This window comes from Solanum verrucosum, unplaced genomic scaffold, assembly GCF_900185275.1.
Source record: "Solanum verrucosum unplaced genomic scaffold, falcon-dt-bn FXZP01000464.1, whole genome shotgun sequence".
In the NCBI taxonomy this organism is placed as follows: Eukaryota; Viridiplantae; Streptophyta; class Magnoliopsida; order Solanales; family Solanaceae; genus Solanum; species Solanum verrucosum.
The window spans coordinates 84,188-109,621 of NW_026020203.1; the positions used below are offsets into that span (position 1 = coordinate 84,188).

General features: G+C 35.9%; 1 pseudogene; it reads right to left on the reverse strand.

Annotated features, from left to right (window-relative positions):
- LOC125830122 (uncharacterized) overlaps positions 1-15,386 on the reverse strand; it is a 25,610-nt pseudogene extending 10,224 nt beyond the window's left edge.
- Between the last annotated feature and the right edge of the window lie 10,048 nt (positions 15,387-25,434).

Genomic DNA, 25,434 nt, shown 5'->3' on the forward strand with positions numbered 1-25,434 from the left:
ACGGGTCGTATGAAGGATCTCGTAGATACTAGTAAGATTTTTGGAAATTTTAAGTTTTTGAAGTTTGACCTACGACTTGACATGATGAATCATACAAATTGGGATGAGTTGTAGATGGAATTCATAGGAAGGATTAAGAATAATTATTTAAGACCCCAAGTCTAAAAAAGAGAACAACGGGTCGTAATTGGTTCTATGGGTCGTAGATGGGTTCTGTAGAAAGGCTCTACACTTACTGAAATTTTGGACTCAAAGTTGAGGACTATAGATGGGCTCTATGGACTGTAGAAAGGTCGACGACTCATAAAAGTGTTTTGTGGAAAGTGAGGTGAATTTTGGATTTTTGAAGTATGTTCTACGGTTGACCAGTATAGGACGTACAAAATTCTACGGACTGTAGGTCCCAACCATAGATCACTTCGGGCAGTTATTTCTTAAAGGGTATTTAGGTCTTTTCCTATGCATTTAATACCTATACTATGTCGTTTTCCCCTATTTATAAGTCCTATAACTACCTTCCAATTCCTCAAACTACCCAAACCCTTTCATTCTATCAAATCCCAAAATCTCATCCAAGTTCATCCCTTCCAAATCCTCTCAAGCTTCAAGGAAGAAAACTAGGGTTCAAGCTTCACGTCTCCTTTTTCCTCTATTGCTTTTGGGTTTTGATCATCAAGGTATATGAAAATTTACCAATGGATTTAATTCATCCATTGGATCCCAAAAGATCTCAAAGCTTCCAATTCAATTTCATCAAATTTGATTAGGGTTTCATACAATTCTCCATGGGTTCTATTTGTTCTGATCCAATTGTTTGATTTCAATCTTACTACGCATGATTTGATTCAATTACAAGTATTCTAATTGATTTTATACGGACCCATGCATGGTACATGTTTATGGTGATGAATTTTTAAAGAAAGTTATGAACTTATGAATGGTGATTTATGAAATCTATTCATGATTTATGAAAAAGATCTTTTGGAAACTAAGGTTGCTTTTAAGATAGGTATCAATAAAATTGTGAAAGGTTTTGTCACATCTGCATAAAATTTTGAATCTCACATAATAAAAAATCATGATTGGTGAAAGATTTTCTCACACATATATGAATCATGGTTTAAGGAGCTACTCTATGATGAATTAAGATTGAATTGGTAACTTAATTGTGCTTTTCCAAGTATGATGACATGAATATGAATATGAATATGACTATTCCATTGGGATTTTAACTTAGAACCGAGAGGATATTGAGAAAGAGGCTCTCTCTTTAGTAGAGGTCAGGTCTCTAGTAGCAATCTATATGTCCCTAACTACGTGCCCCAGTAGGATTTGTCTTAGAATGACATAGCTAGTGAATCTACCTAAGCTAGAAGTTTATGTTCCTTACCTTGGTAAGTAGGACATCTATTTTTTTTGTGGGTGCAAAAAACCAAATTTCATGTTATATCTCTTTAGGTCTATGTTGGTTAACGGTAAATATCCCACAAAAATAAACTATCTTTTCTTCAAAGGTTTTATGAAGCTTTCATTATTATTTTAAGAATGCATTAACCATGTTCATGATTTATGATTCTTCTTTAATGGTTTTTACTATGTTTTAGCTTGGTCATGCGCATTATGTTTTCCTTTATGTCCGTTTATGATCATGTTTCATGTTTTCATGAATTTCCCCATATTTAGTATATTCCATGTACTTATGCATACTTGTGCCTACATTGTCTCATAATGTAGGGTTCGACGCTTCTCATTCTCTTTTTGCTTGGGGCTAGTCGATTGATTGATCATTTAATACTTGGTGAGTCCTCATGTTCTGAGGATCATGTCATATTTACTATACTTTCTTATGTATTTAGTTTTTGGACTTTGTATGTGGTGTATGAGTTACGTCCCAACCACTCTTTTGATGTATTAGATTGGCTTGTCAAGACTATGATTTGAGTTCCTCTTTTATGTAAAACTCTCATATGGTATGAGATTTTCTACTCACATTCTACTTTTATATACTATATTGTGTTGTATATATGTCAGGTGGAATGTGTAGGGCCTCTCGCGGTCTTATACACCATGTCACGTCTAGGGTGTATTTTGGGTCATGAAAAACTTGGTGTTCAGAGCACCAAGTTTTAGAAAAAGGTCCTAAGATGTCTGACAAGCCGCATTGAGTAGATCAATTTTGTTCATGAGTGTGAAGCGCACCACATTTATTAATTGGAGGCTACCAAATTTTTAGGAAACATTTATTTTTTCATTACTCTAAAGTTGTGCCATAGAATTTATCTTTATAAAGAACCTTCTCCTAAATCATGTTCGATGCTTTACATGATATGGCCCCTCAAAGAGCTTACATGAGAAGGAATGTGGATGACAATGTGGAGCCCAAGGTTCCTCAAGTTCTGGTCGACCCTTTGGCCGAGCAAGTGACTCATGCCAAATTCTGAACCGCTTTTAAGTGTTGGCTCAAGCTATGAATACACAAGCTAATAGAGAAGTTATTTTTCTCGTGAAATGTGGGTATAACCGCCGCAAAGGATAAGAGACTTCACTAGAATAAAACCCACAGAGTTTCATGGGTCAAAATGAGGATCCACAAGAGTTCATTGATGAGGTGTACAAAATATTAATAATTATGGAATTGTCTACGGTAGAGAAGACGAGTATTGCTCAAGTTTGGTTTGAACAATGGAAAGGTGAGAGGGTTGTAGATGCAGATCCTCTTGATTGGGAGAAGTTCAAAGGAGAATTTCTTGATCATTCCTTTCCTATTGAGATGAAGGAGACAAAGGTACTTGAATTTATTAATATGTGACAAGGTTATATAAGTCTGAAAGAGTATGCTTTGAAGTTTACTCAATTGGCTAAGTATGCTCCAACTATAGTTGCTTGACTCTAGGACAAGAATAAGTAAGTTTGTGTCAGGTGCTTCCGACTAGGTTATCAAAGAGTACCAAACTGTCATGCTTATCAAGGAAATGGATATATCTAGATTGATCGTTCATTCATTATAAATTGAAGAAGAGAAACTCCAAGAGATGGCAAGGGAGTAGAAGAGGGCTCGTGTGGATGATGGTGACTTTTCTCATTCTAGGCCCAGTGGATAAAGTAGTTCTAAATTTTAGCAAAGGTTTTTCTGGTCAAGGTTCTTCTATGCTCCCACCCCTAAGTTCTACAAGGATATGGTGTCTAACCCTAAGCCTCAAGGAAGAAATAGTGGTGAGGATTTTCGATGCCTACTTGCACAAGGTATGGCAAGAAACATGATGGAAAATGTTTGGCCAGCACATATGGTTGCTTTAATTGTGGAAAGAGTGGTCAGAAGATGAGAGATTTTTCATTGCTCACCACTAAGGGAAGGGATGGCAGACAAGCTTAACCTAGTGGTTCCGGTTCTGGTGCACCAAAGCAAAGCAGATTTTATGCTCTTTAGAGTCGACAGGATCACATGGGTTCTCTAGATGTTATTACCGGTATGTTGAAAGTCTTTCATCTCTATCTTTATGCTTTACTTGATACAGGTGCTATGTTGTCATTTTTTTACTCCTTATGTTGCCATGAGATTTGATGTTTGTCCAAAAATCCTTTCTAATCCCTTTCATATCTCTACTCACGTTGGTGATTCTATTGTTTCTAAGAGAGTGTATAGAAATTGTCTTATTTTTGTTTCTCATAGAGTCACTCATGTTGATCTTGTAATCTTGATATGCTAGGTTTTGATGTTATTCTTAGGATGGATTGAATTTATGAATGTTATGCTTCCATAGAGTGTAGGACCCAATTGGTCACCTTCAAGGTTCCAAATGAGCCTATCATGTCATAGGAAGGGGAAAATTATGTTCTTAAGGGTCTGTTCATATCTTGCCTAAAGGTTAGGAAGATGATTTTTAAGAGTTGCATTTATCATCTTGTCCGGGATAAGGATAAAGATTTTGAAACCCCTATTCTTGAATCAGTTCCAATTGTAAATAGGTTTCTGGAAGTGCCTCCTGATGATCTTCCCGACATTCCTCCATAAAGGGAAATAGACTTCAGTATTGACCTTCTCTCCTAGATACGCAACCTATCTCTACTCATCCCTATCGTATAACCCTGGAAAAATTTAAGGAGTTAAAGGATCAATTGAAGATTTATTAGATAAGGTTTTATTAAACCAAATATCTCTCCATGTAGTGCTCCAAAGTTGTTTGTTCAAACGAAGGATGGTTCCTTCCGAATTTTCATTGACCATTTGCAATTGAATGAGTTTACCATAAAGAATACACATTCTATTCCTAGGATTGATGATTTGTTTGACAAAATCTAAGGAGAGAGTTACTTCTCTAAGATTGGCCTTCGATCGGGTTATCAACAATTGAGGGTGAAGGAGAGTGACATTCTGAAGATGGCTTTTTGAACTTGGTATGTTCATCATGAGTTCTTTGTGATGTCTTTTGCTTTGACTAATAACTCGGTGACATTGATGGATTTGACGAATAGGGTCATCAAGTAAAATTTTGACATGTTTGTGATTATGTTTATCGATGACATTTTGATTTACTCACAGAGTTAGGATGAGCATATTGAACATTTGGGGATTGTGTGACGAGTTCTCAAGGATCGTGAATTCTAGGCTAGGTTTAGAAAATGTGAATTTTGATTGAGGTATGTTACTTTCCTTGGCAATATTGTCTCTGATGAAGGTATTCAAGTCGATCCTAAGAAATTTGAGTCGGTTAAGAATTGGCCTAGACCTTTGTCCGTTTTATATATATGGAGTTCTTAGGCTTGGCCGATTAATATAGAAGATTTGTGGAAGAATTTTCCTCCATTGCTTCGCCTTTGATGACATTGACTCAAAGGAAGGTGAAATTCATATGGTTGGAAGCTTGTGAGAAGAGTTTCCAAGAGTTAAAGGACAAACTCACTTGAACCCCTATTTTGGCATTACTGGAAGGATCGAATGGTTTTGTGGTTTATCGTGATGTTTTAGGGATTGGTCTTGGTTGTGTTTTGATGTAACATAGGAAAGTCACTACTTATGCTTCAAGAAAGTTGAAGATGGATGAAAAGAATTATCTGACTCCTGATTTGGACTTAGTAGTGGTAGTGTTTACTTTAAAGATTTGGAGACATTAGTTTTATGGTGTTCAGGTGGATGTGTTTACTGACCACAAGAGTTTGAAATATGTGTTCACTCAAAAGGATTTGAATCTTTGCAAAATGAGGTGGCTTGAGTTATCGAAGGATTACGACATGAGTGTCCTCTATAATTTGATTAAAGCAAATATGGTGGCGAATGCTTGTAGTCGACTATCAATGGGTAGTGTTGCTCTATGCTGAGGGTGATAAGAAAGAGCTAGTTTGTGATATTCATAGATTGGCCCGATTGGGTGTTCGCTTGGTTAACTCTAACGAAGCTAGTGTGATTGTTTAGAACAGTTCCAAATCATCTCTTATATCGAATGTGAAGGCTAAGCAAGATCTTAATCTAGTATTAGTTGATCTAAAAAAGGCAGTTTCTAAAAAACCATTGGAGCTTTCTCCCAAGCGGGATATGGTGTCGTTCTATACCAAGGTCGATTGTATGTTCCGAATGCTGATGAGTTAAGAAAAAATATTTTGACAGAAGCTCACAGTTCTTGATATTATATTCACCCAGGATCCACCAATATGTATCATGGCTTGTGAGAAGTCTATTGGTGGAATGTGATGAAGAAGGATATTGCAGAATTTATGGCTAAATGTCTGAATTGTCAATAAGTGAAAGTTGAGCATAAAAAAATGGGAGGTTTGGTTCAAAACATTAGCATTCCTACGTAGAAGTGGAAAGATTTCAATATGGACTTTATTATGGGTTTACCTCTCACTTTTCATCAGTTTGATTCAATTTGGGTTATTATGGACCGAATGACGAAATCTACTCACTTTCTTCTAGTTCACACTTCATTTTTAGTCAAAGAGTATACCAATCTTTATATTCGAGAAATGGTGAGGTTGCATGGAATGCACTCGTCTATTATCTCTGATCGTGTCACTCAGTTTACATCTCTGTTTTGGAGGTCATTTTAGAAAGGTCTTCGTATCCAAGGGAAGCTTAGCACGACTTTAAATCCTCAAACTGATGGACAAGCCGAGCATACTATTCGGACATTGAAATATATGTAAGAGCTTACGTGATTGATTTCAAAGGTAATTGGGATGATAATTTTCCTTTGATTGAGTTTTCTTATAATAATAACTATCATTCTAGAATTGGGATGACACTATTTGAAGCTTTTTATGGTAAGAGGTGTAGGTTTCCTATAGGTGGTTTGAAGTTGGTGAGGTTTATTTGATAGGGCTCGAGTTGGTACATAAGGCTATGTAAAATGTTTAACTTAGGTTAAGACGGCTCAAAGTCGACAAAAATTTTATGCCGATGTTAGAAGAAGAGAACTTAAATTTAATGTTGATGATTGGGTCTACTTGAAAATTTCACCCTTGAAGGGGGTAATGAGATTTGAAAGAAAGGGAAGCTAAGTCCCCGCTATGTGGGCCCATATAAGATTTTGTGGTGTATTTGGGAGGTTTATTATGAGTTAGAATTACCTAATGATTTAGCATCACTACATCTGGTACTCCACATCTCTTTGTTAAAAAAGTGTGTTGGAAATCCGACGTACATAGTGCCTTTGGAAACCTTGGGAGTTAAAGAATTTTTTTCATATGAAGAGGTTTTAGTTGAGATTTTGGATCGTCAAGTTTGAAAGTTAAGAAACAAAGAAGTTGCTTCCGTGAAGGTTCTTTGGAGGAATCAACAAGTTGAGGGTGCTATATGGGAGGCCGAAGAGGATATGATGTCCCAATATCCTCATCTCTTTCCCTCCATTCCTACTCTAACTTGAGGGTTTAGCTCCTTATGGTTCATTCTTTCAGATTCATATGTTTTAATCATTCTCATGTTTCCATATGCATGCAAGTTCATGAAAAACTTGTTTTTGATATTATGATTTAGCTTGGAGCTATTCTCCATGTTCGTATGCATTTTGATGAAATTGCATTCTTGTTGGGTTTTAGTTTCTCTCCTACTCTAGTCATACTAGTTTGAGTCCCATTCGAGGACCAATGTTCCCAAGGGGTAGATATTGTAACACATCAAAAAAAGTTTGAAGTTGAGTTGAGTTGGAAAAGTTCAGAAAAATGTTACATAGATCTGGTGCTATGGATCCACCTATGGGTCATAAAGCTTCATACGGGTAGTTGTAAGGGTCTCGTAGACACTAGGTAAGATTTTTTGAAATTTCAAGTTTCTAAAGTTTGACCTACAACTTGATAGAACGATCCATGAATTCAGACGAGGTGTAGATCGCATTCGTTGGATGGATTCAGAGGAATGATTTAAGACCCTAGGTCTATGTAAGAGAACAACATGTCATAATTGGTTCTACGGATTGTAAATGGGTTTTGTAGAAAGGTTCTACACTTAGTGAAATTTTGGACTCAATGTTAAGGACTACATATGGTGTTAATGTACCGTAGAAAGGTCGGCGACTCGTAGAAGTATTTCATGGAAATTAAAGTAAATTTTGGGTTTCTGAAGTTGGTTCTACGGTTGAACAGTACGGGTTGTAGAAAGTTCTACGGATTGTAGGTCCCAACAGTAGATCACTTCCGATAATTATTTCTTAAGGGTATTTAGGTCTTTCCTATGCATTTAATACCTATACTATGTTTTTTTACCCCTATTTTTGAGTCCTATAACTACCTTTCAATTCCTAAAATTACCCAAACCTCTCATTCTCTCAAATCCCCAATTGCATCTAAGTTCATCCCCGGCTTTGATCATCAAGGTATGTGGGAATTCACCAATGGATTTGATTCATCCATTGGGTCCTAAAAGATCTCCAAGTTTCCAATTTAATTTAATTAAATTTGATTAGGGTTTCATACAATTCTCTATGGATCCTATTTTTTATGATTCAATTGTTTGATTTTATACTTATTACCTATGATTTAATTCAATTACATGTTTTCCAATTCTTTTCATATGCACCCATGCATGGTACATGTTTATGATGATGAATTTATGAACAAATCTATTAACTTATGAATGCCGATTTATGAAATCTATGCATGATTTATGAAAAATTGTTTTAGTAACTAAGGTTGCTTTTAAGATAAGCATCAATGAATTTGTGAATGGTATTCTCACATATGCATGAAATTGTGAATGTTTTCTCACATATTAAGATATCATAATAGTTAGAGGTTTTTTCACACATGTATGAATCATGGATTAAAGAGCTACTCTATGATGAATTAAGATTGGATTAGTAACTTAATTGTGATTTTCAAGTCTAATGACATGAATATGTATATGAATATTCCATTTTAATTCTTACTTAGCACCCAGAGGATATTGAGATGGAGGCTCTCCCATTTGTAGAGGTTGTGTCTCTAGTCGCAATATCCATGTCCCTAACTACCTGCCCTTGTAGGACTTCTGTTAGAAAGACATAGCTAGTCGATCCATCTAAGCTAGAAGTTTATGTTCCTTACCTTGGTAAGTAGGACATATATTTTTTGTATGGGTGCAAAAAGTCAAATTTCATGTTATAGCTCACAAGGTCTATATCGGTTAACGGAAATTACCCACATAAACAAACTATATTTTCTTCAAAGGTTTTATGAAGCTTTCATTATGATTTTAAGTATGCATTGACCATGTTCATGATTTATGATTCTTCTTCAAAGGTTTTTACTATAGTTTAGTGGTCACGCGTTTCATGTTTTCCTTTATGTCTCATTATGATCATGTTTCATGCATTTTCCCATACTTGGTATATTCGTTGTATTAATGAATATTTGTGCCTACATTGTCTCATAATGTAGGGTCTAATATTTCTCCTCCTTCCGTTTGTGGCTAGTAGATTGATTGGTCATTGAAGACACCAAGGACCGTGTCACCTTTACTATGCTTTCTTATGTCTTTAGGTTTTGGACGTTGTACGTGTTGTATGAGTTACGTTCCAACCACTCTTCTAAAGATTGACTTGTCAAGAATATGATTAGACTTCCGCGCTTATGTCAAACTCTCCTATGATATGCGACTTTCCACTTACATTCTAATTTTGACTACTATATTGTGTTATATGTATGTCAAGTGGTTTGTGTCTCTTGGGGTCTTATACGACATGTCACGTCTAGGGTGTACTTTGGGTCATGACATATTCATTTACTATTACATCCTCTATATTGTTATGTGGAAAAATAATTTAGCAATGATCAGAATCATAATTCTACAAATAAAATCAGGCACTTGTCTTACTATTTTTTCACTACAAGCGGAGAAATAAATTATTGAAGTGCTAGATAATTTTATGTTAGAAAGGTTTGTTGGGTGTGTCGTAAACATGTGATTGTATATATAATTTCACAAATTAAAAATGTTTTTTTGTGTTGTAGTTTTCTGGAAAAAAACTTTTTAGTAAACTATGGAAAGTCAAATAACTATCTTTGCTCGGTTACACTTGATTTTCTTTCTTTCTTGGTTATTCTTTTATTGCTTGCTTTCCTTCAACCAAGATGTTGGGAAAGGGATTTTATTATTTTTCGAAATATTGGAGTTGAGATTCTTGATTTGCCATTGTCGATAGCCATGTCGGGTACATTAGATCAGTTTTCAAGACATTAGATAATCAACAACCTGAAAAAAACAAGAATTTAGAAATTTTCTGTGTATTGATTGAATATGCAGAATACAATTTGCTCCTATATTTACACACAACTAAAGAAAAGAATAAAACCTTTTATTGTAACTACCATTCCAGCTGTACAATTTTTTAATTGGCTTTTCTATAACAAACTTTATTCCCTCTCTATGTATATACATTTCAGTTATATGTAAAAAAATTATTTGTTGGGCCTTTTATCCGAATTGGGCTTCTGGCTGGCCTGGTGTAGGAGTAGCTCGTTAGCCCAGATAACATTACCCTTTTATCATCTTCAGACCAGATAAAAGGGTTAGTCTTCTTCGATGAAACAAAGGCCAAACATGAAGACCTTGTTTGTTTCTATTTTCTTCTTTCCTTTGATGGTGTATCTTTTGCGTCAAATATTTCATTCACTTGTACACCATTTGTAATTCCAACATCCTTCCTCAAGATAGAGGGGAGCTGAGTGAGACCCATCTTGCGAAGTAAGGAGTGATGTAAAGGGCCAGAGAGAGATTTGGTAAAAGGATCAACTACTTGAGCCCTCGATGGAACAAATGAGAGGGATATTAGTCCCGATAGATACTGCTGACGAACAAAATGGCAGTCGAGGTCGATATGCTTTGTAAGTTCTTGAAAGACTGAGTTGTGCATGATATGGATGGCAGCTTAACAACTCTGGTACTGCAAGAGCGGGGGTAACTGATAGATCGAAAATTAATTGTACCAGCCAAGTTAACTCGGCAACAAGCCATCTCATAGAGCGCTACTCAGCCTCAACAGAGGAAAGGGAAATGGAAGCTTGCTTCTTAGATTTCCAAGAAATGGGCGAGCCTCCTAGGCTTATGAAGAACCCATTGATAGATCTTCGTGTATCCTTACACGACGCCCAGTCAGCATCACAGAAAGCCTAAAGGGCAAAAGAAGATGAAGCAGACATGAACAAACCTTGAACATAAGTGCATTTCAAGTAACTCACTACTTGCGAAGTTGCATCATAATAAGAAAGGCAAGGTTGGTACATAAACTAACTAAGAAGTAGGACTGAATGAAACAAATAATGTCTTGTATGCGTCAAATAATTTAGTTTGCCAATGAGATGCCTATATTATGTAGGATCTCACATGATTTCCCATGAATCTGCAGACAACTTCATAGATGGATCCAAAGGGGAAGAAACTGAATGAAGATGGGAGACATCAAACTCCTCTAGGAGATCTAAGGTATATTTTCGCTAACTAATGATAATACCTTGTGACTCTCTAAGTATTTCCATGCCTAAGAAATAATGTAGAGGCCCAAGGTCCTTGATTTTGAAATCTGAATGTAGAAACAACTTAAGAGCAGTAATTTCGACCAAATCATCTCCTGTAATAAGTATGTCATCCACATAGACTGCAATGATAGTGATGAAAGAACCTGATTGTTTAAAGAACAAGGAATAATCATTAAGAGAGGCAGTAAAACTCTTAAAATTGAGAGCTCTTGCAAGCCTGACATACCATTGCCTAGAGGCTTGTTTGAGGCCATATAGAGACTTTCTGAGTCTGCAAACCAAATTAGGTTGAGGTGGATCTAATCCAATAGGGAACTTCATGTAAACCTTCTCTTGTAGATCTCCATGTAAAAAAGCATTTTTGACATCAAACTGAGTAATATCTCAACCTTTGTTAGTTGCAATAGCCAATAAACACCTAATGGTAGTCATTTTAGCCACAGGTGAACAGGTCTCAGTGAAATCTATCCCCTTTTGGTGTATATTACCTCTCACAATTAGGCTGACCTTTAATCTTTCCAAACTACCATCAGCATGTTGCTTAACCTTGTAAACCTACTTAAAAGGTAACGCTTTCCTACCTTGGGGTAAAGAAACCACATCACAAGTTTTATTGGATTGTAGAGCTTCAAGTTCAGCATCCATGGCACTTTTCCAGGATGTGAACAAGCCTGAGCATAGCTGGAAGGTTCGAAAATGTGAGAACAACTTTGAAGAGTGGCTTGATTGGGGGTAGAAAGAGTATGGACTAAAATAGAGGGAGGTGTACTGGTGGAGAAAAAACAAGAGTGAGTTACATCAGTAAGAACAATAGAATTGCAGATGTAATCTTTAAGATGAGAAGGAACTTTTCCAAAAGTAGTTCTAGTGGACCTTTTAAAAAAGGATCAGGGGTTGAAGAAACTGGTGATGAAGATGATGAATTGGTAGGCAGAGCAAGTGAGGGAGAAGGAGTATGCAACTTTGTATCCAAAGAAGAAACATGTGAAGAAGTAGGATCCTGAGGAAAAGATTAAGAGGGTGAAGGATCACAATTAAAAGGAGATTCTATAAAATAAAAAATAAAGGAGAAATAGGCTGATCAGAATCAAAAGAAAATATATGTTCAATGGAATGAACATCTCTAAAGGTGAAAATCTGTTTTGTATCCAAATCCAAAAGTTTATACCCTTTTTGATTGATAGGATATCCTAAAAAAACACAACATTTGGCTCTTGGCTCAAACTTACTTCTCCCATGGCTCAAGGTATTAGCATAGCATAAACACCCAAAACACCTTAAAATTTTGTAAGAAGGAACAGTCCCAAAAACTAATTCATAAAGTGTCTTGCCATGTAAAACTTTCGATGGAAACCTGTTAATGAGAAAGGTAGCAGTTAAGATACATTCCCCCCCCCCCAATAATCATAGGCACCTTTGATTGAAACATGAGTGCCTTAGCAGTTTCAAGGAGATGTCTGTGTTTCCTCTCGACCACACCATTTTGTTGAGGTGAGGCAACACAAGAAGTCTAGTGAACAATGCCTAGAGAACTAAAGAAACTAACAACTGCTGCACTTTTCCCTAGCTCAAGGGCATTATCTGATCTGACAATTTTAACTTTTGCATCAAACTGTCTTTGCACCATTATTATGAAAGATTGTAATGCTATGAAGGAATTACTTTTAGTGGCCAACAGAAAAGTCCAAGTAGCCCTACTATAGTCATCAACTATGGTGAGAAAGTAATTATAATGATTGTAAGTAGAAACTTTGTAAGGACCCCAATTATCAACATGAAGTAACTCAAATTTAGATTTAGATTTACTATGACTGATTGGGAAAGGAAGTCTAGATTGCCTCGCCTGCGGACAAATATCACAGTAACAATCAAGACTAGAAGGAATAGGAATGAAACTGACATTTTTCATTGATATAAAAGGTAAATGCCCAATTCTAATATGCCATAGCTTTACATCATAAATAACATTGGAACAAATAGGAAAGGAAATAGAAAAAGGCGGTGAAGCATAATAAGAAACACTAAAATCATTTTTGGCTGATTGGGATACAGTTGCCTTAAAACAAGTCTTCTAAAGATTGGGTTGAAGAAAGTAGAGGTCCTCCTTAGCTTCACCAAAAACTTGTGGGTTCTTCATAGAAAGGTCTGCAGGAGACACTTATTAGAATTGAAAGGATTGAAAGACTGAATTGACAGCACAACTTATGAATGGATAGTAAGTTATACTTGAAACTAGGAACATAGAGGATATTATGCAATGTTAAATCTGAAAATAACGATACAACACCACTATGAGTAACAATAATAGAATTTGAGTTAGGAAGATTGATGTTTAGAGGAACTCTAATAGGTGATAAAAATAAGAAGGAGGAAGGATCAAAGCACATATGTTCCGAGGCACCTGAATCTATAATCCAAGTTTTGGAATTGAACACCGAAAAACAACAACCAAAATACTTTATAATTGTACCAGCAACTGCATTTGCATTGACTTGTTCTCTTCCATTTTTATTTGAAGTGTTTGTGTTCTCTTCCATTTTCATTTGTGTTAAAGCCTGATGTATGAAATTAAGTTGCTCCTTGTTAAAATGTTGACAGATGGTATGAGCATTGAGAACTGGCTCTGCCTCTTCTATTGTTGCAGTTGCATTTGCCCTTATCTGACTATGGTTTCCCTTCTCATGTGTAAACTGGAAGTCTTCTGAAACCCTATCAACCTAAAACAATTAATCTTCAAATGTCCATTATTTCCACAATGTGAACAGATCTCATTAGCATCATATTTTTGCCTTTTTCCTTTGAATTGTTTCTGAGATTTTTGTGGTGCTGGTGAGTTGTTAAGTCTGGTATATGAATTTCCAAACCTGAAATTATTACCTGTGAATTGTTGAGACTGCCTTCCTCTATACTGATTGATGTTATTTACCATGAAAAATGATGAATCAGAGGGCATCAGAGAACTCATGTATGTCTCTTTCTGATTTTCATCTTGTAAAAGCAGTAAATATGCAACATTGATATCATGTAGTGGATTCAACATAAGGAATATGGTTCCTCTAGCCTAACCATATCTATCATTAAGACCCATCAGAAACTGAATAAGTTTCTCATCTTCCAGAAATTTTTCCATTTTTTGTTTTCCTTCACACACACATACACAAGAACATTTGATGTTGGAGTTCAAAAAGTCTAGCTCATCCCAGAGTCTTTTAAGATTAGTGAAATAACCTGCAATGTTACTAGTACCTTGAACTAACCTTCTTAGCTCATTTTACAGGTAGAATAGTTTGGCACCATTGGACTGCCCAAATCGTTGCTCCAAGCTAATCTAAAGTTCCCTAGCAGATCTAGAATAGATCACACTATCAAAGATTTCTCTGGAAAGGGAGTTTTCTCAACCATGAAGTGACCATATCACTACATCTACTCCATGGTTGCAAATCTGGTGACCCAGCAGTAGGTGCAGACTGAGTACCTGTGATGAAACCTAACTTGATCTTTGCTAAAAGAAAAGTGAGAACAGATCTCTTCCATGCTTGGTATCTTTCCTATCAAAGCTGTTATTGATGAGGTTCATACCAGGAGCATCTGAATGAGTGAGAAACTAAGGGTGATTGGAATCAATCCCCGGAGTAATAGTACCATTACCACCCAGAGTAGTACAACTATTATCAAGTGTTGTTCAAGAATTCTTGACAGAGTTGTTGACACCTAATTTTGGACCTCCACAATATAGATTAATCACCGAGCTTCTTAAATTCCAAATGATTTGAAATAATTAGTGTTTATAAAGTTCAAAATATTGTTTCCAAGTTACTTTTAATTAATTTTATCATTTTTATAATTTTTAAGTAATATATATGTTTTATATAATTCTGTATATAATTAGTAAATTTTATAAACATTCAAAAATCATCTCAGAAAGATTTTAATTTTAGTAAGTATTTTGTTAAATTAGATTAGTTTAAATTATGGTTATAATTTTGAATAATTAGTTTACAATTAAGTTAATTACTTTATTCCGTTAAATTAAGAATCTCGTTAATTAATTAATATTAATTCGTCTTATTTATGTTTTAGCCAATTTGTTCATTTAACTCAATTTGGCTATTTCTTAAACTCCAAAATCTAACCCATTCTTGACCCCCAACTTAACTCAATTTTGAACCCAAATTTTCAGTGGCCCATTTCATAACTCTCAGACCCAATTCTTTTCACCAATTCCTCCACCAATTGGCCCATATTTTGAGCCCATTCCAGTAACTCATTTCAATTCCAACTCCAACAAAATATACCCACCAGCAAATCCAATACAATACCAGTAGACCCATGTATGCGGTTTCTTCTTTCCAGTGAAGAACGCGTACATTCCAAACTCCAGGAAAAATTGAACCCCAACAGAAATCAACCCGAGTCCAGCTCCAATCGCGCATGCGCGTCATTTTCCTCATATTCCCTCGTACAATTCTAGTAGGTGCATCATCGTCCTTCCAAGCTAGGTGTCGAAATCGTGTGTCTTTGGTTCGTCGTTGCCCTTGAATCAGACGGATACCATTCTCATTCCTTGAGAATAGTACGAATTCCAGTTGTTGGAAACCTTATCCTCAAGGGAGGTTTGAACTTTAAATTTTGAAATTTATCTGATTCCTTACCCAATTTTACCCTCATCATTCCCCCAAATTTGCCACTAGCTCCCTCTATATGAACTCTTCTCTCTTTTAGTGTTAGGGGTTGGAGAAAAATATTGAAGAAGAATAGCGAGAAAGCAAAAGAAAAACAGAGGTTTTACACTTCAGAAATTCGAATACAATTCTCTATTCTCAAGTTCTTGAAGGGGTCTTTATTCGAAGTCGGTTCGGACATTCTGATTTGTCGTTTGAGTTTGAAACTCTTGGACTTTTCGTATGGTGGTGGAAGTTAGTCGTCTCCAACTCGTTGTTGTCCTAGTGGCTACCCAGAGAAAGGTAACGCTTCCTCCGCTATAATATTCTCCTCGTCTCTTCTTCTACTTCGATGTGATATTTTCCAATGTCATAAAATTCTCGTTATGTGGTTGTTTGTTATTAGATGTTAGTTGGGAAGTGATATTAATATAATACATGTGTTCTTGGCTGATTTCATCGTGTAATCTCACTGTGAACTAAAGTTTTTGCCGCCATGCGGATGTGTTTTTGATTTTATATTCTTTTGTTCGAATTTGTTATATCATTTGCCTCTTGTTTGCTTGTCTGCTTATCTAGATGTAATGGAATCTATGTTTTTCTTTCGTTCTCTTTTCGAAAATGAGACAGATCTCGGAACTGATTAATTTGGAGGTTGAATATTGTTTTATCTATTGTACTCATTTGGTTTTCCATTTTGCAGTTCTATGATTGTTCTATTGTTTAGTGTGTCGTGTTTGAAACGAATTTAAGTCTCCATTCTATTTAGATTTTAGTCGAAGGATGCCTATCATTTGCAATTTTTTGCTATTTGCTCAACTCTAAGATGGGCGCTTAGTTTCGTATGTTAAGAGATATGTAATAATATAGGCCTTTGTATGTGTTCACAACAACTTCATTTCCATCTTAAGATTGATCACTGATAGCTTCTATTCTCCATTTTCTTAGTTAGCTTATTGTATGGTTGGTAGACATTATGTTCCTATTGTTTAAGGAATTGATATGAATTTTAGTATCATCCTTCTTTAGCATGTCGTGATGAATGCGTATATTCGGAAAAGATTGAATTGTTTTATTTGATCTCAAAAATTAGTGTGAACTTGACCGTATCTGTCTTTGCTATGCACAAGTTGTGTGTTGACCCATTTATTTTATAAGCGGCCTATCTACGTGCTTACTTTATTTAAACTTGATAAAAAATTTCAAAGTTTGATTGGTCACTATTTTTCCCAGCACATCTTTTTTTATTTATGTTAATTAGGATATATATGTCTCATTTCCTTCCTTTGTATAATCTAGTATATCCTGTCCCTATTTCTCTTAATTGGTTTATAAATTAACTTTTCTCCCTTTACTTTGTTTGCATGTAAAATATGTCCGAGTTCTACATGAACTCCTATGTTCTCCCTTGCATCTCAAAATAGGCCAAGGAGGCCCAATTCTCATTTATCCAGTCAACCAGATTAATAGAATCGAAGAATAGGTTCCCAAAAGTTGACGTACAGGTCTTGGAGCAGAAAAAAGGGGCTGGATACGCATGATATACAGTGATATACATAAAACGTATACGTTGTATATTGCATTGAAAATGGGCTAAAAGAGCCTTAAATTTCCAACTTTTGTAATTATTGGGCCAAAAGCCCATTTATATTGATTATTATTGTGTTAGTCTAGGACAGGTACCAAGTGTTGGGCCAAAGTCCAAAAAGCATAAATCAGGCCCAAGTGTTGGTCCAGGCAAACAGAAAATCAGACTTGGGCCTAAAACCCTCTCTCTCTTTATTTTACCTCTGTATTTGTTTAATTGTTTATTTGTTAGTTAATTTTAAGGTTTCTCCTTAATTCAATCCTCCAAAAGATGAACCAACCGCATCTTTTAAAATCAAACAAATGTATTTTATTTACTTGACTTTAAAACATCTAGTACTTAAGTAATATTTCTCCAATATTCCTCTTCCCCTTAAAAATAATTTCAGGTTTTAAACTGTTTAATTCTGCAACTTAGTCAGGTAGGCATATTCCTTTAAATGTTAGTGAAATAGTTAACTATCGAATAATCGTATGTTAGCGGACATTTCGGGTGCTTTCAAACCCTTCTCGAAATGCTAATATGAACCCCCGAACCCCCTTTAATATTTTCATTACATTTCTGTTTTAATCTTTTAAGAAAAATAGTTTTGTTAGTTTTACTTTAAAAAATTAAGTGGCGACTCTAAACCAGTCTAATTATATTTTTAAATAAAACAGAATGGCGACTCTGTTGGAGACTTGAATGGGTTCTAACCTTAAAATTAACTTATTTGGCTATTTTTCTAAATTGCTTACTTGTTTCAATTCTTGTAAATTATGAACTGTTGCATTCATGTCATTTTCTGTTGTATGTATAGTATATTAAAGAACGGTTTTGCGGAACCGTAGCCGGGTTTTTTATACTCAACCCTTTTTCGAAATGATCGGCAATTTATTGGTTCGTCATGCGTCCAATGGTTGTCGTGAGTTCCAGCCTAAGTTGTCCGCTTGGGTTCCCGATCTTTCAAAAGCCACTCTTAGTCAACTTGCGTAGAGCAAAACCAAATCCCAAATTTAGCGCATTTTAAACTAAGTTGACCCAACACTCAAGCCGTGTTGGGCCCATTAGAAGTCTACCTTGTGTCTATATGGCCCATTGGTCAATAAAATGACAATCATACTTATGTGTTTTAATTTGAAGGATGTATACGTTTTTTGAAAAAACCATTGTCCCTTGGGGTAAGGAGTAGATTATAGCTTATTCTAGTTGAATAAGAAGTTTCATAAGCTACTAGTCCATTCAGGAGCGATTGGCACCCAAAGACGACAAAAACTTCAAGAATGAAGGACCTTCCATGGAGGCATAGTTTAGGATTGTATCCCTGCGCGGGACTAATTATTATGTATCTCATCTCCCCTATTATGTATCCTCATTCAGTTTATTCGTAAAACTTGTATAAATTTGGGTTTTGGGGCAATGAAATGTTTCAAACGACGTATATATCCCTCAAATCGTTAGGCCTACCCTTGGCACAGAAGGGTCACTTATCTGTTTAAAACGCGCAATAACTATTTATGTGTTATAACTGCTTGTGTGATTATGTTGCTCTATTTGGAGATGTTCTAGCCTACTTTTTTGGAAATGTTTTAGAAACCCCTAAGCACATATTAAGTCACTATCGAAAGTACGTTCAAATACTCTTTGAGTCTTGAGCTTCCCAATAAAATTCAAACTTCACTTTCAAATCCTTACTCTCCCATCTCAGAAAATGTCAATTTCTTTTTCAAGTAAAAAAAGGACGGTCCCCATTTTTGAGAAATTTTATCTTTTCCAGCTTTTACAAAGAAATTAGAGCTAAGTCTCAATCAAAATAAGAAGTACGATACATTCGACTTTGTCTCAACTCAAGTCGACTTTTCTGATTCACTAATTCCAAAATTAAATAGACAAATTTCTATATATTTAGTCATCTCTAATATTCGTGGGCTAGTTTATCTTCGAATGAAGAGACTCTTGTGTGCTTACAACTTTATGTGTGATATCTTGTATTACCTATTACCGACACAAACTAACACATTCGCCTTTTGAGTTATTTTTCTTTTTAAGGTACTCAAAACTGATTTGTGTTGAGAAATTTGTTGAACATTCAAAGTTCTCAAATATTCCTCCCCCAATCGAATTTTGTTGAAAGGAAAAAGAAAAATGACTCAAAATAGTGAGAATATTGGCCTGACTGAAGTTGCTATAGTCCAGCCCCCTACCGTTGAACAAAATGGGTTAATTGCACAGTTAATGCAACATATTGCTGAGTTGAGGGTTGAGCTCCAGAAAAACCAAGATTTGTCAATTCCGGTTGTCGATATCAACAATCCAAGCAATGGAAGGCTTCCACTCCAGTTTCCTCCTCTAAATTCAAACTAGGAACATGTCCTAAATAACCCACCCTCCAACCCTGTTCAAAATCCCTCCACTATCGACTTAACTATCCCAAATCGTCATCACACCAACGCTTCATACCTAACACCACTTCCTCTTCAAAGAATGAATCCCAACCCTCAAGTTTTCCCTCCGTTTCAAAGCTTAAATGTCAACAATCATCAAACATCTACTTTCATGTACCAGGCCCCTGCAAAAGGCACTCAAAATCCACCAAGCGCTCAATCCTTACCTCCAAAAGTCACTTTTGATATCCCAGTCCAAACTGAACCACATCTTCACTATAATGCCAATTCTTAACTTGACCACTACGAAGAGAAGGATAAGGAGTGGAGGCCCAAAGAGGAAAAGACTAAGTTGATAATGAAGGAAGAGATTGCGAAAGTGATAAAAGAACTTGATTACTCTTCAGAAGTTGTGGGGCTGAACTACGAAAATTTATGCATTCATCTAAATTTGGACCTTCCGGAAGGGTTCAAAGTACCAAAGTTCATCACTTTTAATGGAACTGAAAATCATCTAGCACATCTTAAAACTTGTTGTGATCAACTCGTGGGAGTTGGCAAAAATGAAGTATTGTTGATGCGCCTCTTCAGTCGAAGTCTAAATGGAGAAGCTCCAAATTGGTTTACATCGCAAGAATTAAAAACAATGGATGAGTTGGAATGCACTCACAAAGGATTTCAATGAAAGATTTGGACATAACATAAAAGCTGCCCCTGATCGCTACTATTTGGAGAAAATCAATCAGAAGTCTATAGAAAACTATCGAGAGTACGCTCTTCGTTGGAGAAAAGACGTTGCAAGAGTTCAACCTCCTATGTCTGAACGTGAAATCACTGAAATGTTTATTCGAACTCAAAAGCTTAAGTACTATGAAAGAATGTTGTGCATGATAGGACAAAAATTTGTTAAGATCGTCAAGGTGGGAGAAGCTTTGGAAGATGGTTTCAAGACTGGAAAGGTCACAAACCTTATTACAATGCGAACTAATGACAAAGCTACCCGTGAAATGAATAAGTCAAAAGGAAAAGAAGAAGAGGTATCTATGGTCACGACTACCCACATGTGGTCTACTCCACAAAGGAATTATCGACACCACAATGTCAATGAGAATCGATTCCCTCGTCCAAACGTTAGGAAAACTCCTAAAGTTTTTACACTAATAAGGAAATCTCAAACTCAACTTTATGAAAGGTTGAAAGCAATGGGTATGCTCCATCCTATAGAAGGAAGACCAACCAATCCTTTGGGAAACTTTTAGAGGGCTGACCACAGATGTGCTTATCATTCAGGAGTTGTTGGACACGACACAGAGAATTGTTCAACCCTCAAGCACAAAATTTAAAACATGATCAACAACAATTTAATCAATATTGATTAAGCCTCCCCGAATGATAAGTTATTAGGTGCTAAGGGTAAGTGCAAGACATTTCTGAACAGAGTCATTTGAAGATATTCATCATCAAAGTCTGAAAAGAAGTATGCCCAGTATTGGCTGGATTTTTGCATATGAAGTTATTGTTATCTTTCTTTTAAAAATGCACAATTAATCTTTTCCTCCCAATTTATCGCACTTGTAATGAACTACGTCTGACCTGACTTCTCAAGAATGAGATACGTAGGCGGCCTGTGTCGGCCTCGGTCACTCCTTTATTCAACTTTCAATATGTTATTTGTACTGGGAACTACGTTTGACCTAATTCCTGCCTCAACGGGATACGTAGGCGCCACAACGGCTCAATCATATTCCCCATAAGATTTCCATTTCTCTTTATAATGGAAACTGGGACAAAATTTTTGAGAGGATCTCAAAAATTCATTTGAAGATGGACTTCTTCAACAATGAAAGACTGAAGATCAAAATGCAACTAGGTTAATTTTGAGTGGATCTCGAAAAATTAAGATGAAATTTTCTAGAAAATCAAGTTTGCAACTGGGATAGAATTTTTGAGATGGTCTAAAAAATTCCACAAAAATGTCATTTGTTAAAGAGTTATACTTATTATTATTGAAGCAAACTGGGACAGAATTTTGAGGGGGAACCTCAAAATTCTTGAACAAGCAATCTTAAAATTAACAAAGGAAGTTACAAGAGTTCTTCCATATTTTAGACAGGGACATAATTTTTGAGGAGGGTCCTCAAAAAATCCATCAAAACTATCACGCAAAGGACGAATGAATGTGTAAGCCAACTGCATGAAGGAGCATGGAGAAGAGACCAACACAAATCAGTCTTTCAAACTAAGAAATTTTCTTTGGATACAGGAACAACGAATTCACAAAGATGGCAATGTAAAGCTGCCAAGCGTGACAAAGGCGTCATTTACACTCATCATGGCCTCATCATCATAACATAGAAAATTTTTCATCTCATTTTATCTTCATTTCATTATGTTGCCTCAAGTGATTTATAAACACTTTCTTTCTATTTTGTTGGAAAATTGAAGACAAACACTAATAGATTCTTTCCAAGTTTTAAGAAAACAACGAGTTGGAGGATCTCTAGTGACAAGTCACGATCAAAGTCACAATTAGGCTCACCACAACCTAATATTGATAAGCCCAATGACTTAATCTAGCACTTTATCTTTACTTATATTCTTCACTTCATCGTTGATACTAATGTTTGGTGTCAAGTTTTGCAGGTGATAGTATTGGTAAAGTCAGAATCATCTGTGAAATCGACATATGATCAAAAGTGACATTATCTTAGAAGTGTTACAAGGGAAAATCACCAAGTCCATCACATCAGAAAAGATGTTGGAGATCGCAATATACTCATGACAGTCGAAGTTATCAAAACGTTACAAGTTTTCGATAACGATTGAAGATGTCAGCAACAAACTCAAATTTTGTTGAGTTTGTCAAGGAAGACGGGAGTGACTTTAATCTTCATGTGAAAGAATTAAGTCATTCACCTCGATAATTCCGTATTTTAAAGAGAGATTCGTAGTCGTGAAATGCATATACGTCGATATAATTTTCTTTTAGTATGATTGTCGCGTAGCAATTTCGGCATACGTGTTTCTTGACAATGTTAGAGTCGAAATTTCAAAGTTTGTTGGGTATCCACCCCATAAGTGGATTATGTGTTTAGATTGGCTGATCAAAGATTTTAGTACATAGTTTTGTTGGGTGATCCACCCCATACGTGGTTCGTATATTTGTTTATCCATTTCAGGTTACTATTTTGAACTATGTTGGAATATTATCGAGCATCCACCTCGTTACAGTTGGAATATTATCTAGTCATCCACCTCGTTATAGTTGGAATATTATCGAGCCATCCATCTCGTTACAGTTGGAATATTATCGAGCCTCCACCTCGTGAGAGTTGGACTATTATCGAGCATCCACCTCATTACAGTTGGAACATTATCGAGCCCTCCACCTCGTTACAGTTGAAATATTATCGAGCCCTCCACCTCGCTACAGTTGGAATATTATCTAGCCATCCACCTCGTTACAGTTGGAACATTATCGAGCATCCACCTCGTTACAGTTAGAATATTATCGAGTCGTCCACCTCATTACAGTTAGAATATTATCGAGTCATCCACCTTGTTATAGTTGGAATATTATTGAGCCATCCACCTCGTTATAGTTGGAATATTATCGAGCATCCACCTTGTTATAGTTGGAATATTATCGAGCATCCACCTTGTTACAGTTGGAAAATTATCGAGCATCCACCTCATTACAGTTGGAACATTATCAAGCCATATGGCTCCTTGCAGAGATCATCGGAGTTTGCCATGCACAAAGCAAGTAATGACATCTCCAAATCCTTAACAAATCATGAGTTGTAATGCACATACGGTTTTCAAGAAAGCATCATCTGTATTTTTCAAGGGGGGATTATCTTCATGTATCGCAAGAAAATCAACATCGGTTGCATCATTTTCATTGCAAGAACAACATCAAGAGAATCACCAACAACGATTTCAAGAGAACTATCAACATAGTAAATCAGCTTATTTTATTACTTCGACATCAAAAGAAGAGTACATGGAAGATTATATTACAAATATGAAATACGATCTTTATTTGCTTTACGTAAAACTGGAGGAAGCTGACGTCAAATGTCCAAGGAGAGCAATTAGTGACAACACGGTAAAAGACACTATCTCCTATTTGAATTACATTTTTATGCTAATGAGTTTAATCTCAGTCTTTGTCAAGAGCATCCGAAAGGATGAATTCTCAAAACAAACCACATGTGCGGATGACATCAAGAAGGATGCAGCATAACGTGGAACTTTTTCTTAGCAACGAACTGGGACATAGTCCGAAGAGGAGTATCAAACTCTTAGGTCACGAGCAGAGGAGCGACTTCCACCATAATCAAACCACACCCCTATCGGAAGGCATGTGGGTTTTTATTTAGGGTTATTGATTTCGGTTTCGCATTCGGAAAATTTTAATTTTTCACCAGGAGCAACTTTCCAATCCGAGTGACAATGCACTAAGAGCTTTGGAAATTATGTCTATGTAAGTTCTTACTTATGGATGTGAAGAGCTCCACATTCATGGCTAAGAGGTTGCAAGCCTCTTTTTCATACTCGACTCATCTGTCACTCTTCCAGAACCAAAGGTCATCTAGCATACTAGATTTCCTTTTCAACCGACTGAGTCGAACTAAAAGCAGCCTGATTCCTTAAGTTGAGGGATATGTAGGCGGGATAGTAGTGAAAACTCGGTTGTATTCTAACATTCTCTCTTAAATTTTATTCCCGAGCATTCCGGTTTCTCCATAATCCGATATTGGGATAACTCCTGAATTATTTCAAAATCGTGCGTCAAATCAAGCTAATCGAACTACAAGTGGCCTGAGTTCTCACATAGCCTGAGATATGTAGGAAACCCAACTTCAGGGTTCGGCCATAATTCTTAAAGTCCATACCAAAATCCCCTTTCTAAAAGATGGAGATGTGGTCGATCAAAATTGGATTCGTAAATTTCATTTGCCTCGGATTTCTTTCATCAATCCAAGTCAAACAACGGACAGTTGTTGACACCCAATTTTAGACCTCCACAATATAGATTAATCACTGAGCTTCTTAAATTCCAAACGATTTGAAATAATTAGTGTTTATAAAGTTCAAAATATTTTTTTCAAGTTACTTTAAATTAATTTTATCATTTTTATAATTTTTAAGTAATATATATGTTTTATATAATTTTGTATATAATTAGTATATTTTATAAAGATTCGAAAATCATCTCAAAAAGATTTTAATTTTAGTAAGTATTTTATTAAATTAGAGTAGTTTAAATTATGGTTATAATTTTGAATAATTAGTTTAAAATTAAGTTAATTATTTTATTTTGTTAAGATTAAGAAGCTCGTTAATTAATTATTATTAATTCGTCTTATTTAAGTTTTAGTCGAATTTGTTAATTTAACTCAATTTGGTTATTTCTTAAACTCCAAAATCTAACCCATTTTTTACCCCCAACTTAACTCAATTTTGAACACAAATTTTCAGTGGCCCACTTCATAACTCTCAGACCCAATCCTTTTCACCAATTCCTCCACCAATTGGCCCATATTTTGAGCCCATTCCAGTAACCCATTTCAATTCTAACTCCAACAAAAGATACCCACCAGCAAATCCAATACAATACCAGCAGACCCTTGTACGTGTTTTCTTCTTTCCAGCGAAGAACGCGTACATTCCAAACAACAGGAAAAATTGAAACCCAACAGAAATCAACCCGAGTCCAGCCCCAATCATGTATGCGCGTCATCTTCCTCATATTCCCTCGTACAATTCCAGTAGGTGCATCATTGTCCTTCGCAACCAGGTGTCAAAATCGTGTGTCTTTGGTTCGTCGTTGCCCTTGAATTGGACGTATACCATTCTCATTCCATTGAGA